The 18648-nt window shown below is 47.9% G+C and overlaps 1 long non-coding RNA gene across 4 annotated transcripts in view; it reads right to left on the bottom strand.

The window, feature by feature from the left end:
• Window positions 1-18648, bottom strand: part of LOC138768879 (uncharacterized) — a 152064-nt gene that overhangs the window by 31939 nt on the left and 101477 nt on the right. The gene's annotated exons all lie outside the window — the stretch shown is intronic.

Below are 18648 nucleotides of genomic sequence, written 5' to 3' on the forward strand. Positions count from 1 at the left end.
CGCAGTGAGGTCCGATTTTGTACGAGCAAGTAAAGAGGTGTAATTCAGGGAGAACATAGTGGGCAGCTCGGCTGTAATCCAAACCCCCAGGTATTTGATGGCCGGGGTTTGCCACCGAAAGGTGAAGGAGACCTTTAAATGGGAAACCAAGCTAGGCGGGAGAGATATATTTAGCACCTCGGTCTTGCTATAGTTAGCCTTAAAATTGCTCACTTGGCCATATCGCTCAAACTCGCTAAGGATCGCGGGGAAAGAGACCATAGGGTTGGTGACGTAGAGCAGCAGATCATCCGCATAAAGTGCGATCTTATAGTGAGAGCGTCCGAGCTTAAGGCCCGATATGTCAGGGGAAGCGCGAAGAGCTACTGCTAGGTGCTCCATTACGAGGGCGAACAGCATCGGTGACAGCGGACACCCCTGGCGTGTACCGTTAGTCACGGGTAAAGGTGAGGAAAGAACTCCATTGACTCGCAACCTAGCCGTGGGGCTATCATAAAGCGCAGCGATCCTCTCCCGCATCCCGTCTCCCAGTCCAATCTGCCGTAGGGTGGAATGCAAGAAGGTCCAGTGCACCCGATCGAACGCCTTTTCAGCATCGACTGATATCAGACATGTGGGCGCACCGGACCTCCTCGCATGAGAGATCAAGAGCAGGGTTTTGTTCAGATTGTCCCTAGCTTCTCTATGGGGGACAAAGCCCACCTGATCCGTGTGAATGATCCCCGGCAGGGAGGGACCCAATCTATTGGCTAAAAGTTTGGAGAAAAATTTGACATCTGTGTTGATGAGCGATATAGGGCGATAATTCGCGCACACAGAAGGGTCCTTTCCCGGCTTGGGGATCACCACAATCGTGGCCATGAGGGACTGTGGAGAGAACGGGCACGAAGAGGAGACCGCGTTGAAGACCCGCGTCAGGAAGGGAGTCAGCTGAGGAGAAAAGAGTTTATAGAATTGGGCCGTATACCCGTCTGGGCCCGGGCTTTTGCCATTCGGGGTGTCCTTAATAACCGAGGCCAGTTCACCATCAGCAAACGGGGCGTCCAAGTCCGAGGCCACATCTGCAGGGAGCGGCGGGAGTGCCGTCTCCCGGACGTAGCGCTCGACCTTAGCGTGGAAGAGGTCAGGAGCCATGTCTGCCATCGGACCCTTGAGGTTATAGAGAGCCTGATAGTAGTCTCTAAAGGCATCCGTAATATCCGACGGTGTGTGGCACTGCCCCCGAAAGGCTGAGGTAATCGAGGGAACAAAGGTTTGGGACATCCGAGGGTGCAAGAATTTTGCTAATGAGGCACCGCATTTATTAGAAAATTCATAGAAAAACCGCTTGGTCCTTTCCCGGAACCGGGCGTATTTTTGGTCAAGAAGCTCTTGTAGTTGGCCCCTAAGCCCAACGAGGGAGGCCAGCACCGTCGGATCGGATGACCGCTTGTGCGATGTCTCCGCCGAACAAATGTCGGCAAGGAGTTTGGAGAGCTTGCGGGCATTATCCCTCTTCAAACGGGACCCGTGACGCATCAAAACTCCCCTAAGCACGCACTTCAGTGCTTCCCACTGCACGGGCAAAGGGGTGTCGTCCGCAGAGTGGTCAGCAAGGAAGTGCGCGATAGTCTGCCTGATGTCAGCCTGACAGGCAACGTCACGAAGGAGATTGGGGTTTAGCCTCCAGTTCCACTCTCGGGGCACAGAGTCAGGGAGCACCAACGTCAGCGTGACCGGGGCATGGTCGGCCCACGTCATGGGGTCAATAGTCGCCCGAGGGTGCCAGGAAAGCAAGTGGTGGTCGATTAAGAACAGGTCAAGTCTGCTATAGGTATTATGGACCGAGGAGTAAAAGGTGTAATCCCTTACCCCAGGGTTGAGGACCCTCCACACATCCACCAATCTGCTGTCGAAGAGGAGTTTCCTGAGAGAACGTGATTGAGAAGGGGAAAGAGACGACCTGCCAGAAGAGGAGTCCACTGCTTTGTCTAAGACGAGGTTGAAATCCCCAGCGGTGACCAGAAGTCCCTCCGCGAAGTCCTGTAGAGCGTGTAGATATAGACGACCCGCCTGTGCCTGGTTGCGGTTGGGAAAGTAAAAATTAGCTATAGTGTATATACGGTCGGCAATCTTAGCTTTCAAGAACAAATAACGACCCCTGGGGTCTGCCAACGTGTCAAGCACCGACAGGGATAATGACTTATGAATAGCAATGCTAACACCTTTCGTTTTCGCCTCGGGGTTAGTGCTGTGATACCACTGCGTATAGTATCTAGTGGGCATGGTGGGGATATGCCCCGTCCTGAAGTGGGTCTCTTGCAAGAGAAGGACGTGTGTTCTTTGTTTGTGCATGCGGTAAAGCAGTTGGGTACGTCTCTCCGGCTTGTTGAAGCCTCGAATATTCAAAGTAGTGAACTTTAAGGACGCCATCCAGGTGGAATGCCCCCTAGCGGAGGGGAGAGGAAAATTAGAAGAAAAGGAGAAAGAAAAGGAAACAGAACTATAGAAAGAAGAGAACTGTAGTGACAGGACAGGACCAAAAGAAGAACTGTCCACCCCGGTCCACTAAGGGCAGGGGTAAGAAGTTGTGGTAACACAACCGTGCCTAAATCGCACGGTTAAATCTCTAGTGAGGGAGTGACTGGAGATAGACCAAGAGTACTTGCCATGCCTCCAGTCAGTCCGACCGCGCCCGTATAAGCACATGGCTACGGCCGCTGAGAGTCCATCAGCAACTTCAAGGGATGGGGGTAAAAACGAGCATCCCCTAGTCCCAGCAATATCGCATATCAGACAATACGTCAAACCCTGAGGACGTAAAAACAGAATAATGCATAACATACACATAACTGGCTAATACCAACAAATGCAATAAGGACCTACGGTCGGGGTGGGGGGGGGGGGAGGGGAGGGGACGGGGGGGAGGAGAGAAAAAAAAAAAAAAAAAAAAGGAGGGAGGGAGAAGGGAGGGGGGAGGAGGGAGAAGGGAGGGGGGGGAGGGGGGAGGAGGGAGAAGGGAGGGGGGGGTGGGAGGGAGGTGTAGGTATTCTATGGCTGCACGTGTACCCTGCAGCAAGTTGCACTTTTGCACAATTGTACCCAGGCAATAGGGTGATATGTAAACAGTAAACAGAAGCAAGTGAAACGATATGGAGAACAACACAGCCAGACTCACGACCCAAAGGGAGTAGGAGTCCTGTAGGCAATAGGGAGCGCCCTAGACATCTTGAGCGGGTGAATCATAGGGGTACGCCCCAAACCAAGGGGATGCAATGGGGCAGAAGCATAGTTACGTGTCCACCAGAGGCGACCAGATCCTTAGGACTCAGATCGAAGATGATCAGGCGTCCGGCGACGCCGCCTACGCGGACGGGATGGTCTGGGAGCAGCGTTGGACCCTCTTGACGCCTGCGGCTGAAGCGGAGGTAGTGAAGGCCACTCCAGTATAGAGACTGGTGGAAGATCCAGGGCATCCAGGAAGGCAGGTAGATCAGCTGGAGAACGCAGATGGAGTGCCCGATTGCCCTGGCGGACTTGGAGTTGAAAAGGGTAGCCCCACGAGTAGGGGATGTTCTTGTCTCTCAGAATGCCCAGGAGGGGCCGCAAGGCACGTCGTTTCGCCAGCGTGGCTCGTGACAGGTCGGTAAGCAACTGGATCTGTGCCCCGTCGAAATCAATGGTACCAGCGTCTCGGGCCCTTCTCATGAGTTCCTCCTTTTCTTGGAAGAAGTGGATCCGACACACCACGTCCCTAGGGCGGGCAGGGTCAGAGCTCGGCGGACCCAGGGTCCTATGGGCACGGTCAATGTTGATGGGATCAGTAGGTGGCTTGTGCAGCAGCTGATTAAATATACCCAAGAGCGTGGGCATCAGGTCCTGTTGTCTAACCGCCTCGGGTATACCGCGGACCCGGATGTTGTTCCGGCGGTTCCTGTTCTCAGCGTCATCCGCCATATCAAACAGTAGTTGAATGTGCTGAGTGTGCTGATCTAGCTGCTGTTGCTGCAATATTTGCACATCCCTCTGTTCAGAGGAGGCTTGTTCAAGGCTCTGTACTGTGGATGTAAGGGAGACCAGGTCTGACTTCAGGGACCTGATCTCTGCTTTGCAGACCGCCTCCATTCTAGACATGTATCCCTCCATGTCCTGCTTGGTGGGGATGGCCGCCATTTGGGAATGCAGGGCCCACATGTCAGGGCCAGATGGGCTGCTGTGCCCCTCTAAGGGGTCGCGTGTTAGTACCTGAGTCCCCTGGTCACAGAGGAGCGGAGGAAAGTCCTGGGACAGCCCGGATGCAGAGGAGGCTGCGCGCTGCTGCGCCTGTGGTGCCGGAGGCGCCGTCTGTGAGCTGCGGGTCGCCATCTTGTGCTGTGTGGGACGGGAGCCGGACGGTGCGGCCGCCGTGAAAAAGCGGCGGATACCGCTTCTGGTTCGTCCCGGGGTCGACTCTGCCGGTGGAGGGGACTGTCGGGAAGCTTTACCCGGCATCAAGGACTCTGGCGGCTGCTGTTGTGAGCTGTCGGGCGCGGAGGAGACCGGAGGCAGAACGGAGCCTCTACACGGTGCTGCTGCTCGGCGCCATAACCAGGCCACGCCCCCGTCGGTCTGGATAAAGTTTGTGAGAAAACTTCAGACAAAAAGAAGGCCTTACCGGAAGTAAAGCCTCCAAAAAAGAAAGAACCCTATAAGAGACCTAGGTACCAAGACCAAACTGTAAATAAGGGGAAAGCGGTGGGCCGTTGGAGCTATCAAAAAGGGGGAAAAAACAAGAATATTTTTTACCCCGCCAAGGCCTCTCAGGATAAACAATGACCAAGGTCCAGTTGGGGGGAGACTGACCAGGTATGGGGAGACCTGGGGTCAGGTAACTCAAAATCCTTGGATTTTGGACATTATTCAGCAGGGCTACAAAATAGAATTCTCCCAGCCTCCTCCCAAAAGATTTCTAATATCCCGCCAATCCTCTCCTCATTTACAGTGGGAATTACTAGACAGTGTAAAGAAACTTATTCTTTCAGAGGTAGTAGCCCCAGTCCCAGTGACGGAACTTGGGAGAGGACACTACTCCAACCTGTTTCTGGTGAAGAAACCAAACGGGTCCTACAGACTGATCATAAACTTGAAGCCTTTAAACAAGGCAGTGACATACAAAAGATTCAAGATGGAATCAATAAAGACCACCACTCCTCTGATATCAAGAGACGCAGTGATGGCTTCGATAGACCTTACAGATGCGTACTACCACATTCCTATTCACGCATCATCTCAACGCTACCTAAGATTTGCACTGAGGATGGACGGTAGGGTTCAACATTTTCAGTTCAAAGCCCTTCCCTTTGGGATTTCTTCTGCTCCCAGAATCTTTACAAGTGTCATGGGGGAGGTAGCCTCTTACCTACACTTAAAAGGTATAAGTATTGTCTGTTATCTGGATGACCTTCTTTTGATTGCAGATACCCCTCGGAAGCTTCTACAAAACCTAGAGGTGACATCAGATCTTCTGAGAAACCTAGGATGGCTTCTAAACGAGCAAAAATCGGACTTAATTCCAAGCACACAAAAGGTATTTCTGGGGATCCTTTTGGATTCCTCCAGACAAATGTCTTTTCTCCCTACAGATAAAAAGTCTTTGTTAATGGACAAAGTAAAGATCTTCAGACGCAAACGATCCTGTAAAATTAGAGAGGCCATGTCACTGATGGGATCATTCACAGCCTGCATCCCTGCGGTGCCCTGGTGCCAGGCACATTCCAGAATCCTACAAAATCAGATTTTATCCTCCTGGAATCATCATAAATCAGGTCTGGATAAACTAATGATTATTTCTCAACAGGTACTCAGGTCCCTCAACTGGTGGCAGCACCCAAGAAATCTTTCAAAAGGTGTCCACTGGAATCCAGCTCCCAAAATCACGATGACCACGGACGCAAGTCTGACGGGATGGGGAGCACAGGTACAGGGACGTCTCCTTCAGGGTCTATGGTCCCCAGAAGAAAGGAAACGGTCATCAAACTACAGGGAATTGTTGGCAGTCTTGATGTCCCTGAAACAGGCAGAGGAAGATCTAAAACATTGTCATATACACATATTGTCGGACAATATAACAACAGTCGCACATCTTCGTCATCAGGGCAGTGCGAAGAGGAATGCTCTACAGAACATCTCGGCCAAGATATTTCTATGGGCAGAGGGAAACATTCTTTCACTCAGTGCCACTCATCTTCGAGGCTCGGAAAACGTCAATGCAGATTTCCTAAGCAGGCACACAGTCCATCCAGGAGAATGGTGCCTCAAGGACAAGACATTCCTACAACTGACCAACAGATGGGGTCAACCCCAAGTAGATCTTTTTGCCACATCTCAGAACAAGAAGACACGAGACTTCTTCTCTCTAGACCCCAGGGATGGGGCATTGGGAACAGATGCATTAGCGCATCCCTGGAACTACAATCTGGCATACGCCTTTCCTCCTATTCCTCTGATACCCAGAGTCCTACAAAAGATCTTGAGGGATCAGGCGACAGTAATCTTGATTGTACCTTACTGGCCGAGGAGATCTTGGTTCGGCCTACTTCAGAACCTCACAACAGAATCACCGATCCAATTACCGCAGGAACCGGACCTTCTATTTCAGGGCCCTCTTCTCCATCCAGATCCAGGGTCACTGAGGCTATCAGCATGGATCCTGAGAGGTGCATGCTGAGAAGTAGAGGTCTCTCGGAAGACGTGATAACTACTATTCAAAAAAGTCGCAAACCTGTCACAAACAAAATATACTTGAAAATATGGAAAGTGTATTGTTCCTGGTGCCCAACTAAACCATCCTTTCCAGCCGATCCGAACATTACACAAATTCTAGACTTTCTCCAAGCAGGTCTCCTTAAAGGTCTAAAACCAGCTACTTTAAGAGTCCAGGTTGCGGCTCTATCAGCTATCTACGACTATCCCATTGCTGAACATAGATGGGTTAAGAAATTTCTTAGAAGTGCTCAGAGGCAATCACCTTCTGTAAGGAATCTTCATCCACCCTGGGACCTCAACTCAGTGCTTGAAGGCCTCACCAGAGCACCCTTTGAACCTCTGGAAGAAGCCGACATTAAGCTACTCTCATACAAAACTGCATTTCTTGTAGCAATAGTGTCTGCTAGAAGAGTAAGTGAACTACAGGCTCTTACTATCCGAGAACCCTATTTCCTGATCCAGGACGATAGGATTACATTAAAAACAGACCCAAACTTCCTACCAAAGGTGGTTTCATCCTTCCATCAGTCTCAGGATATAATTCTTCCGTCATTTTGCCCATCCCCTAAAAATGACTTGGAAAGGAAATTCCATACGTTGGACGTAAAGAGAGCAATCTTACAATATCTAGATGCATGCAGCACTTGGAGAAAAGAACAATCCTTATTCATTCAATTTCAGGGGAAAAATAAGGGCAAAAAAGTCTCAAAAAGCGTTTTGGCAAGATGGATTAGGAACGCTATAGAACAATCCTACATTCTTCAGAATCTCACTTCTCCACTGAGAATTAAGGCCCATTCCACCAGGGCAATATCCACTACCTGGGCAGAGAGGGCTTCAGCTTCGATTGACCAGATTTGCCGAGCAGCCACTTGGTCCTCTCCGCACACCTTCACGAAGCATTATAGACTACAGCTTCAGAGAAATGAAGACCTAACCTTCGGGAGAGGGGTTCTTCAGGCTGTGGTCCCACCCTAAGGTAAATGGTTGGCATTCTCCTGTGGTGCCGTCGTGAAGATGAGGAGAGAAAAAGGTATTAGTCTTACCGGTAAGACTGTTTCTCCGAAATCTTCACGACGGCACCAACACCCCACCCTATACTGTGTATAAAAATATATATATAGTACTCACGTGGTGCCAAAGGTTGTTATAATACACTGGTGACTGTGGGAAGGGGAGGGGCTTTTAACCTCTCGTGTTGTGCTTTTTCCTGTCCCTAGGGGGTAGAGTTAACTCCTGTGGTGCCGTCGTGAAGATTTCGGAGAAACAGTCTTACCGGTAAGACTAATACCTTTTTTTTTTCTATTCCTAGTTCATCCCTTTAAAGTGTTAGGGTGCCTTTCCACAGAGATTTATCTGACAAATTTTTGAAGCCAAAGCCAGGAATGGATTTGAAAAGAGGAGAAATTTCAGTCACACATAGTGATATAAAGAGGGATAACAGTGATATAGAAGGTCACTTTAGGGGCACGCAATAGCACGCACACACACAGAGCCTGCTGCAGCCATAGCGTACACACACACACACACACACACACCTACAGCTGCAGTCATAGCACACACAGAGCCTGCTGCAGCCATAGCGTACACACACACACACACACACACCTACAGCTGCAGTCATAGCACACACACAGAGCCTGCTGCAGCCATAGCGTACACACACACACACACACACACACACCTACAGCTGCAGTCATAGCACACACACAGAGCCTGCTGCAGCCATAGCATACACACACACACACACCTACAGCTGCAGTCATAGCATACACACACACAGCTGCAGCCATAGAACACTGAAGAAAAACACACAGGGGGAGATTTATCAAAGGGTGTAAAATTTAGACTGGTGCAAACTGCCCACAGCAACCAATCACAGCTCAGCTTTTCTTTCAGCACTGCCTAAAGCTGAGCTGTGATTGGTTGCTGTGGGTAGTTTGCACCAGTCTAAATTTTACACCCCTTGATAAATCTCCCCCACAGTCTTCTCCCAGAGAGAAAACACCACACTGAGGACAGAGGTTACAGCTACACTACTTATGTCTTCTCCTCCTCTATAATACACAGGATATCTTCATATTACACTGCTGCTCATATACAGTCATCCAGGAAGAGAACAGCACAGATCCCCCCCACACAATGGACTCTTCCAGCTCAGAAACAAACTGCCAAATAGTGACCGACAACTTTTCCATGACCCCCCTTATGTAATAGGGCCAGTGTCCTATTACTGATATATTCCCCCGACTACCCTTATGTAATAGAGCCAGTGTCCTATTACTGATATATTCCCTGACCACCCTTATGTAATAGGGCCAGTGTCCTATTACTGATATATTCCCTGACCACCCTTATGTAATAGGGCCAGTGTCCTATTACTGATATATTCCCTGACCACCCTTATGTAATAGGGCCAGTGTCCTATTACTGATATATTCCCCTGACCACCCTTATGTAATAGGGCCAGTGTCCTATTACTGATATATTCCCCGACCACCCTTATGTAATAGGGCCAGTGTCCTACTACTGATATATTCCCCTACCCCCCTTATGTAATAGGGCCAGTGTCCTATTACTGATGTATTCCCCCGACCACCCTTATGTAATAGGGCCAGTGTCCTATTACTGATATATTCCCCGACCACCCTTATGTAATAGGGCCAGTGTCCTATTACTGATATATTCCCCGACCACCCTTATCTAATAGGGCCAGTGTCCTATTACTGATATAGTCCCCGACCACCCTTATGTAATAGGGCCAGTGTCCTACTACTGATATATTCCCCTACCCCCCTTATGTAATAGGGCCAGTGTCCTATTACTGATGTATTCCCCCGACCACCCTTATGTAATAGGGCCAGTGTCCTATTACTGATATATTCCCTGACCACCCTTATGTAATAGGGCCAGTGTCCTATTACTGATATATTCTCCGACCACCCTTATGTAATAGGGCCAGTGTCCTATTACTGATATATTCCCCCGACCACCCTTATGTAATAGGGCTAGTGTCCTATTACTGATATATTCCCCGACCACCCTTATGTAATAGGGCTAGTGTCCTATTACTGATATATTTCCCCAACCACCCTTATGTAATAGGACCAGTGTCCTATTACTGATATATTCCCCGACCACCCTTATGTAATAGGGCCAGTGTCCTATTACTGATATATTTCCCCAACCACCCTTATGTAATAGGACCAGTGTCCTATTACTGATATATTCCCCTGACCCCCCTTATGTAATAGGGCCAGTGTCCTATTACTGATATATTCCCCGACCACCCTTATGTAATAGGGCCAGTGTCCTATTACTGATATATTCTCCGACCACCCTTATGTAATAGGGCCAGTGTCCTATTACTGATATATTCCCCCGACCACCCTTATGTAATAGGGCTAGTGTCCTATTACTGATATATTCCCCGACCACCCTTATGTAATAGGGCTAGTGTCCTATTACTGATATATTTCCCCAACCACCCTTATGTAATAGGACCAGTGTCCTATTACTGATATATTCCCTGACCACCCTTATGTAATAGGGCCAGTGTCCTATTACTGATATATTCCCCTGACCCCCCTTATGTAATAGGGCCAGTGTCCTATTACTGATATATTCCCCGACCCCCCTTATGTAATAGGGCCAGTGTCCTATTACTGATATATTCCCCGACCACCCTTATGTAATAGGGCCAGTGTTCTATTACTGATATATTCCCCAACCACCCTTATGTAATAGGGCCAGTGTCCTATTAGAATGTTGCTCATAATATATATTCATGAGCAAAACTTGTAAAATTCATATCAAAATTCAATTCTACATTTTTTTTAAAAAAATTTAAAGCTGGAGTCGGTACATTTTTTTTTTTTTCTGATTCCGACTCCAGCCAAAACTAGCTCAGACTCCACAGCCCTGCTTCAAAAATCTGTGTTAGGGTACAAACCCACACACCGTATACACAGCAGATACGCAACAAATACGCAGCAAATACGCAGCAGATTTGTTGGTACAGATTTGATGCTGTGTTCAGTTCTTTAGATCTAATCTGCTGCGTGTTTGCTGCGTATTTGCTGCGTATCGCAGCAGTAAATACGCTGCGTATACGGTGTGTGGGTTTATACCCTTAGGGTACAAACCCACTTGACGTATTTGCTGCGTGAATCAGTCTTAAAAATAAGCAGGCAAAACGCAGGTTGGCTTTATACAATTGTTCTGCGGTAAAATACGCAATTGCGTATTTTTGAAGCGTGAAGCTACATGCGTTTTTCGCACAGGTTGTTAACAACTGATGCTTTGCTAACAACAAGCTTCATGCTTCAAAAGTACGCAATTGCGTATTTTAACGCAGAACAATTGTATAAAGCCAACCTGTGTTTTGCCTGCTTATTTTTAAGACTGATTCACGCAGCAAATACGTCAAGTGGGTTTGTACCCTAAAGGCACCTTTAGTCACTTCAAGTAACTTTTAACATGTCCCCAGACATGTCAAAAGTTATTGATCACTCCAATCCTGAGATCCAGCCAGGCAAAGTGTGCATCATTGCACACCACTCGCTGGCCGGTAGGGACATACAACTTAGTATCTATAAAGCAGACGTTCTAAGGATATTTGCACATTACAGAATCCGCTGCATCTCCGCCCGTCCCATGGACTCCATTCTATGTACAGGTGGATACTGCCATCCGTCCAAAGATCAGAGAGTGCAAAGCAGTGGCTGTCCAGCAGTTGCCAAATGACAAATTCCTATTGTGGCTGGACAGCTTTGGCTGTCCGGGCATGAGGGGAATGGTAGTTTTACAACAGCTGGCGGGCCAAAGGTTCACCATCCCTGCATTAGCTGAATGTTGGCCAGACCAGCGTTGGGGCCCGTTCTCAATTTTTTTTTTAGCGGAGAGGCGTGCGAGGCCTCCCATTGAAAGAGATAGCAAGTGGGATTTGTGTACACCTTTTGTGTATCGCCGCCTAGCAGATGTAAAGTTTCAGATATATACATTGTATGCCAGGGTTGGCCTAGTTCCGGTGTGATAAAAAAATAAGACAACTTTCTATCGAACTTTGTGTCAGACTTTATAAATATATTGTATACGCCAGTGTTTGCTTAGTTACTGTTAGCTAAAAGTTGTCGCATTACACTTTATTGCGCTCTGCGCACAGTTGGAAAAAAGACTGTTGCGTATCTGCTGCCGCCATACGTCAAACTGGGTTGAGCCTTCCATAAATTGAATTTGACTCCCTCTGGGTGAACTTTCAAAAAATTGCAATTGAGACCCCTGGGTTGAGTCTTGTATCGCCCAGCCTTCAAATTTTTTTTTTTTTTTTTTAATGGCCCGTTAAGCCGATTGGTTGAGGAGGAGGAAATGAGCTGAACCATGCACTTAATACACTTTGTTGGGTTGATAGGGGTGCATTGGAATTGTCTGTCAGAGCTTGAGAAGAGACATGTCACTTTTTTTTTGCTGCTTACCACCGTTGCAGATACAAAGTCTGGGTCAATCCAGTAGCTGTTCATTTTGATAAATGTCAGCCAACAGGTGGCTGCGTTTATCCGTGATAATGCCCCTGGCTGCGCTTAATACCCGCAGGCCAGCACCTCCTAGGCCTAGAGAGACAGTTCCAGCCACGTGTCTAGCTTGAACACCCAATTAGTGTAGGGCGTAGAGGGATCGGGGAGGACAGGGTTACGGTCTGCCAGGTACTCCCTCGACATCCACCGATACTTCTCCCTTCTGCTCACAATAGGTCCCACAGTGGTGGAAGTTTCCCGAAGACTGTGCCATGAAAGTATCTCACACCTTGGAGAGTGTTCCCAAGATCTGTCCAGAGCTCTCCACCCTGCTGCCAGTGATGTTAGGTGGAAAGATTTTGATCATGTTCTAAAGCTGTTCCTTTTGGTATTACGTCAACCAATTGCTCCTCTCCTCTCCCACCATAAGAGAGGATATGTTATCCTTATACCAGGGGTTGAGGATTGCGAACATCCAGTATTTTTTGATCTCCATAATGTTGAAAACGCATTTGTCATAGGAAAAGCAGCCCAATATGAAGTCAGCCATACTCTGAATCGGCGTGATTTTGCTGCCCCTACCAGAAGGATTACTCTTCATCTCATCTGCCTCCTCATCTCATCTGCCTCCTCTTCGCCTTATGCGCACTGAACAAATTGAATCATGTCACAATAGACCGCATCATGGTCAGAGGGGTGTTTTGTGTATTTTAGCGGTTTTTAATAAGTTTGTCCCTGCATTCCATTTAATAAGTTTCCCAGCCCAGGTATTTCACAAGAATAGTGCCATCACAGTTCACCATCTGTATTGACTCCTTAAAGATGCGTTATAATTCGCATATCTCTGACATCCATGGCCACTCATAGTTAGCAAACTGCGGAAGCTGAGTTGATACTCTAATAACGCTCTCTTCTGCTCGCAAACCCTGTCCAATATAAAGTATGTTGAGTTTCAGCGCATGCTGATTTCGCATAAAAGCCACTGAGCTGGCAAATGTAAGCGCTGCTGCAGTCTCTTCAGGCTAGCAATGGCTGAAGTTTACTTACGAAAGTTTACACACAAATGACGCCTTTTTACCAGTAGCTATGGTAGATTCATGGAAGTTTTTTTTTTTTTTAAAACAGTTTAATGGTGCGTTCACACCTACAGGATCTGCAGCTGATTTTCTGCAGCAGATTTCATTTAAATAACTGAACACAGCATCAAATCTGCTGCAGATCTGCTGCAGATCCTGTAGGTGTGAACGCACCCTATCCAGTTAAAAACGTGGGCCAGACATTGTGTATGTGTGAGTTCTCCAAGCACCAGAGCTGCCAGGGTGAAGTAGGGTTCCTTGGCCACAAGAGCTTCTCCACAGTGGTCAAGTAGACCTTTGTGTTAACTGTGTTAAAAATCAAGGAGGAGGGGTTTTCTGAGCTGTCAAAAAGGGTAGCAATCTGGGGCGGTGGTAGCAGGCAGCCCGTGCCTGTGTGCAACCCAGTCCTTGCCTTCACAACGTTGACCCAGTATGCCGTCGGGGAGATGTAGCGCCCCTGACCCAAAGCGCTTGTCCATGTGTCAGTGGTCAAGTGGACCTCTGTGGTAGCCATGTTACTCAGGTTGTGTCTGATGTTATGGGACACGTCCTGGTGCAAGGATGGGACGGTACAGTGGGAAAAGTAGTGACAGCTAGAGACCAAATAGAGAGGGACAGCGGCCACCACCAGGTTGCAGAAAGCTTGCTTTTCCACAAGCCTAAACGGCAACATCTCTAAGGCCTGCAGTTTATAGATGTGCCAGTTAAAGGGTTGCCCGTGTGGGTGAGTTGTCTCAAAATGTAAAGAGGACATGTCTGAACGCATCACACACACACACAGTTAGCAGTGGGTACTGTTTGATTTCCCCCTTACCTATGCCATCTGTGGTTGTCACAGGCAACGTGATTTAAAGGAGTGCATGAAAATGTTTCTTTTGCTTAAAACTTGGCTTTCTGTCCATACTAATGTAAAGGAAAGAAGGTTTCCATGTATTTATTTCAGTTTTCATAGAGGTTATATTGTGTTTGGAGTGTATTGTTCAGAACCTGTGATAGTGGTGTAATACTGCGACTTGGCCATCTTAGACGCACCCAGGCATGCTTCCTCCGCTGTCCCAGTTGCATTCCAGAGGTGTGCATTAATTTCTATCATCGTGGACTTGGAAATCTAAATTCGACCACTTGGAGTTCACCACGTCACAAGCATTTTTTCCCATAGACTTTAATGGGGTTCGAAATTCAATCGTTCATCTCTATTAGTTTCATATTGCGTCAGGGTTTTTTTATTTAAATTTTACAGCTGCCAGACTGGAAAAGCTGCTTTGTGTGGCAGCTCCATGACACATAATGTGTATAGCGAAGAAGCCATGACATTTATTATCTGGTGGTATTTATCAGGCACCAAGTGATCGATCAGTTCTTGATGGAAGCAGTAACAATGGGTGCGTGTAAGGGGCTGAGTGATTAATTAAAGTGTGATGGTGACCCAGTGACTGGGTGATGGATGTCCATGACTTATCCATGTGTGAGGAGTGGAGGTGAGCCTGTGTGACTGTAGAGCAAACTGCTGAAAAATGTCCTGCCGGCCCTGATGTGTCAGATCACACAGGGCATCACAGGTTGCTATGTAGTTACCAACTGTTTAATGTCCACTACTAGAAGTGCCGCCATTGAGCATGTAGGTATGAGAATTGGCCCATTGACAATAGAAGATGGTCTGGTCTAATAAACCGATGAATCTAACCATTGCACAACCAAGTCCCCACCCCCCCCTTCCTACTGGCTACCCTGCAGACATTGCTGAGGAACATGTGAATTGGACTAGTGACTTCCGGGAACTTTCAGTGCAGCAGTAATGTATTTCTCCCCTTCCCCACTTAACCCTGTCTCTGAGCATTTCAGGCAGCTCTTTCCTCCTCATGTTTTGGTGTTTGCTATGATGCATTGTCAGGCCTTATTTATAGATAGGGTGCGGAGTCAGACAGGAGTAGGACAGGAATAGGAGCCAGAGATGAATATCAAGCCTTATAGCAAAGAGTCTAAATACTTATGTCCATGCCAAATTTTTTTTTTAATTTGCAAAAACAAAAAAAATCAGTTTATAACTTTTAGAACCTTATAGACCTTGGGTGCAGAATGATGGAGAAAACTTGATAATTTTTTTAAAATATAGCCTGAAAACATCATTTCAAAAAGTTTGCCGTCAATGCTTTGGCATCTGAATCTAGTTCTAATTCTCTTGCTAACACCACTAGAGGGCGCTGCAACTTTACAGGAAGAAGCCTTGTGCAGTAAATAGGTCAGAGTTGATGCTGAGATCACATCATGATGCCATGGGCGCCGATTTCCAGCTCAATACTAAGTGGCTCTTATTGGTGCCCCCTGATGTGTGTATATATCAGCGGCCCGGAGTTTATATTGATACGTTGCTCAGGGATACAGTAATGAGAAGCAAATTTATCCTAAATCTCGATACTATGAAGACGGCTTTATCAGGGTTTTACATTACCTCTGCTATTACAAAACATATACTACATACTGAGGATTTTATTTTCTGCATTGTATCAAAATCTGTGCCGTTTACTTCTATTGCGTGTGAATGGGGGTTTCGCAGTGTTCTGACATTTGTTGCAGATTCTTGGAATTATTGTCTGAATATGGTTCTGAAACGCTGTTGGCGAGGGGCACCGTAATACTTGGTATTGTATGGTTGCAGCTTAGCCCCCTTTACTATTAGAATTCCCATAGCTAGGGAGGAGCTAATTTATGGTAGTAGCGAAGCACTTTGCTAGGCTCAGCGGTCGGTTTGTCAGCCAGCTTCCTTTGAACTCCATGCCGGGAGCTTGGAAAACCTGAATTTAGTCCTGGGAAACGTCTAGATTCCCTGGGCTAATTCCAGCTATTCCCGACACCGGGAGAGGAGCTAAGAGCTTCGCTAGCTCCAAAAAAATCGCTCATTCCTAGCCGTAACCCTTATGTTTCTGACAGCTTTGAAATATATGCCATATGCCGGGGTAGCTATGCGGTGTTGTGGGTGTAGGGTCACCTGGGCACCTGTCACAGTGGCCAGGAGTGGTGTTGGAACCCACCCCAAGGCACTGCGCTTGGGGTTTGGATAACACAAGTGTGAACAGATGTATAGGTGCATGTGCGACAAAATAGACCATAGCTTAAAGAGTCACTGTCACGACGGCACCATAGGAGGATGGGTTGTACCCTAGGAACAGGAAAAAGCATGAGAGGTTAAAAGCCCCTCCCCTTCCCTCCAGCACCAGTGCTTTTTCCTGTCCTGCTAGGGCAGACACGAGAGGGGGGGATCCGCGTGAAGATGAGGAGAGATCCCCCAAGGAAAAAACTAAGTACCAGGCGGGGGTCGATCGGGGCCTAGGTCTCCTTCCTCCCCCGTCCCTTACCTAGAAGGGTCCGGCGTCTCCAGAAGACCTCGCTCCATAACCAGGTATCGCACAATGGCGGCCTCCTGGCTGGATACGGCAGTGCGTGAGGACCAGCTGGGCTGCTCTCCTAGTGCTACGGTGGTCCGGCGACTTCCTGAAGTAGGCCGCAGTCTCGGCCTTCATACCGGAAATACGTCACATTGACGCGCCGGACCACGTATCGCGCGCACACCGGAAGCGCGTCGCTACACTTCCGATCCGGCGCGATCTTTAAATGACTGGCGCGAGCGGGACGAATCGTCTATTATGGAGATGGATTCCTCCGCTTCAGAGAAGACTGCCTCGGCGGTAACCGTGAGTAACCCCCCTTCAGTCATGCGTCCGTGTGCCGATCTCTGCATGCTCGGTACGCTTCTAATGCCAACTCTGCATCAGGGCCTCCTCGGATTCCGGTATACACTAACTCTGGTACACTCTTTGTCTTAAAATAATAGTCACCAGCAGGGGCGTAACTAGAAATGGCTGGGTCCCATAGCAAACTTTTGATTGGGCCCTCCCCCCCGACTGACCACTAAACGGTCAAGTGAAGTCATAACTACATAACTTCTAGCTCTGGTCAGGAGTGCTTGCAGTTAAAGGGACATTTGCAAAACCCAGGAGACCAGCAGGGCCACCTGGTGCTGAAAATGATGACGGCTCAGGGGGCCCAGTGTATTGCAGGAGCAGGCCATGGGGCCCCCTGATGCGGCGGGCCCCATAGCAGCCGCTATGGCTGCTATAGTGGTAGTAACGCCCCTGGTCCCTGGCACCAGCCTCCATGGACACAGATTTAGTTATGTCCTTGGCTTCCTCTTCTAAGAGGAAGAGACATTCATCAAACTCATCATGTGAGTCTGGCCAGATTCCCGAATCCCTGGATCTGATGCCAGATGAGCCCGAATATAAGGAGGAATCTAAAAAATATATGTTTTCCTCCAATCATACCCTACCACTACTTAGAGCTGTTAGGAGTGCCCTTGGGTTTGAGGAAGTACAATAGGAGATACCAGCAAAAGACCAAATGTTTCAGGGACTTAAACCCAAGAAAAGACTGGTCTTCCCCGTACATGACACACTCCAGTCTCTAATTACGGATGAATGGTCTAACCCAGGGGAGAAGGTTACAGGTCCCAGGCTAGATTAGAAGACTTCTCCCCTTTAGTGAAGAAGATGCGGCTACCTGGGGAGAAGTCCCGTTAATTGATGCTCAAATGGCCAAAGTGACAAAAAAGACCCTCTTGGCATTTGAGGATCCTTCACAACTTAAAGATCCAATGGATCGAAAAGCCTAAAGCCTACTCAGGAGATCCTGGGAGACGGCTTCATACTCCATAAAAAACAATATTGCATCCACCTGTGTAGCAAGAGCCCCACACCTGTGGATAGGACAATTGGAGGAACACCTAAACAGTGACTGTTCCAGGGAGAGAATTATTAATTCTCTACCTCTATTAAAAGATCGTATAGTTTTGAAGACGGATCCCTCATTCCTACCTAAAGTGGTTTCCAACTTCCACAAGTCCCAAGACGTTATACTCCCCTCTTTTTGTCCAAACCCCAATAATCATTTAGAGAGGAAATTTCAGACCTTAGATGTCCGTAGAATAGTTCTGAAATACATTGAGACAACCGCCCCATGGCGGATAGACGAAAATTTCTTCCTACAATTTCAAGGAAAAAATAAAGGGAAAAAATCATCAAAGAGTACTATCGCAAGATGGATAAGGAACGCCATCACACAGGCATACCAATCCCAGAATCTTCTGTCTCCAATTAATATAAGAGCCCATTCTACAAGATCAATCTCAACCACCTGGGCTGAGAGAGCATCTGCATCCATAGAACAGATCTGCAGAGCAGCAACGTGGTCGTCTCCTCACACATTTATGCGACACTACAGGCTGCAACTCCAAAGCAATGAAGACTTGTCCTTTGGACGCAAGGTTCTTCAGGCTGTAGTCC

The sequence above is a fragment of the Dendropsophus ebraccatus genome, chromosome 1 (assembly GCF_027789765.1).
Source record: "Dendropsophus ebraccatus isolate aDenEbr1 chromosome 1, aDenEbr1.pat, whole genome shotgun sequence".
In the NCBI taxonomy this organism is placed as follows: domain Eukaryota; kingdom Metazoa; phylum Chordata; class Amphibia; order Anura; family Hylidae; genus Dendropsophus; species Dendropsophus ebraccatus.